The following is a 1837-nucleotide window of genomic DNA, read 5'->3' on the forward strand; positions in this document are numbered from 1 at the left end:
AATTTAAAAAAAAAAATCAAAACATTATTATAAAAAACGAGACATATAATAATGAGGATACATGTACCTAATTCCTGTCAAGAAAAATTATAAATGTACTAGATATAACATGATTCTATTAATGGGGGTGTAGATTGTATTTTGGGATTGATTCTCACTTTCTCGCTCACCCGGCCCAGGTATATAAATAAGAGATCAAAATTAAAATAAGCAAAAGGAAAACGTCGCCTGAGAGATTCGAACTCTCGCGGGGAAACCCCATGTACTTAGCAGGCACACGCCTTAACCACTCGGCCAAAGCGACGATGTGATATTCCTAGAAACTTGATTGTTATTTTTCCTCTATGTAATTATTCTACTCGGTTTGTTTAGATTTAACCGTGGTTAAAACTTTATTCATGATAAAAATTCAATTAACCGTGTTTAAATTCAATTACTATTGAAAATCAACTCTTTGAATCACCGATAAAAATATTATTCATAACAAAAATAAATTAATTTCATTTATGATTGCCTTTAGTTGAATATTTTACAAATTAAAGTGATATCATCGTGTATTTTACCAACTAGTCTTAATGATATTTTTTTCCTTGTAAACACATAATTTGTGTTGGATTATATTGCTGGTCAAAATGTCAAACATATAATATATTACATCTATCTAACAAATTTTAGAGGAGTAATTGAATTTTTTTGAAATACCTATAAATCTTGAATGAAAACAAAGTGGCAGATGATGCAAAGAAGTAGCAAAAAGTTGATCTTATTTAAAATAAATTTTGAGAATGTTTGTGATTCAATTGAATGGAGAGGATATGGACGTAGTAATGGGAAAGATGAGATTCCCATGAAATGAAATGGATTACATAGTGTGTTGAGTCAGCAACGACATGTATTCTAGTATATGCCAATTCAATTCAAGAGTTTGTGATTGAAAGAGGTCTCAGCCATGAAGACCCTTCTTTCGGTCGACTTTAAGTTTGTGCCACTGCGCTACGCGCTACAAAGTACTAATCGTTTTAGGTGTGAAAACCCTCACAATTTTGTCCTTTATAAAACACACTTTATTGGATTGTGGAGTATGAGTGTTGTATATAAACCACCCTAACAAATTTCGTATGAAAAGTACTTGCTTTAAATGTTGATTTATATGAACAATAGTGAGGGTTCTAGAAAATAATTTCACTTTTTTCTTGAAGCTATTACTAAATCCAGGGTAATTTTCTCAATCTTCTGATAGAACATTTTAGGACCTATTAGCACTTTGGAGATGAAATATATTGGATTTTGGTTGATGTGTACCTCTGTCACAAAGAAGGTCCTTCTTGCTTCCGTCGATACAAGTAATTTAATTAACAAAGTCTCTCAGATCATAGCCATTGATAGGACCATGTACTTGGAAAGGGAGAGATTTAGTTACATGAATAACAATAATGCATGTTGGGAAAATCTTTAAATGAATGTGTTATGGGCGGTAGGCATCCATTAAGCTTCATCATTCTCTTCTTTGTGGACAAAGTCTCCATTTTGATGATTACATCACATTTATTTAAGTTGACTTCAATTCCCTTCTCCAAGAGGTAGAATCTTGGGAAATTATCAGCCTTAACGCTGGAAATACACTTCTCCGAGTTTAGCCTCATGTTTTATTGGCAGACATAATTGAATACCGCGACTATGTGACTCTCGTGCAGCCACTTCTGTCCAAAATAGACTATCATATCAACTGTGTACATCTTTAGATGTCGCCAATTTCTTGCTCGCAAGTTTTGTTCATCATTTTCTGGTTTGTTGCATCTACACTTTTCAAACCCAAAGGAAATATGTTGTACCTAAA

General features: G+C 32.9%; 1 non-coding gene across 1 annotated transcript; it reads right to left on the reverse strand.

Moving 5' to 3' along the window:
• Positions 1–222: 222 nt before the first annotated feature.
• TRNAS-GCU (transfer RNA serine (anticodon GCU)) lies at positions 223–304 on the reverse strand. Its single transcript has one exon. It is a non-coding gene; the product is annotated as a tRNA-Ser (tRNA).
• Between the last annotated feature and the right edge of the window lie 1533 nt (positions 305–1837).

The sequence above is a fragment of the Vicia villosa genome, linkage group LG1 (assembly GCF_029867415.1).
Source record: "Vicia villosa cultivar HV-30 ecotype Madison, WI linkage group LG1, Vvil1.0, whole genome shotgun sequence".
In the NCBI taxonomy this organism is placed as follows: domain Eukaryota; kingdom Viridiplantae; phylum Streptophyta; class Magnoliopsida; order Fabales; family Fabaceae; genus Vicia; species Vicia villosa.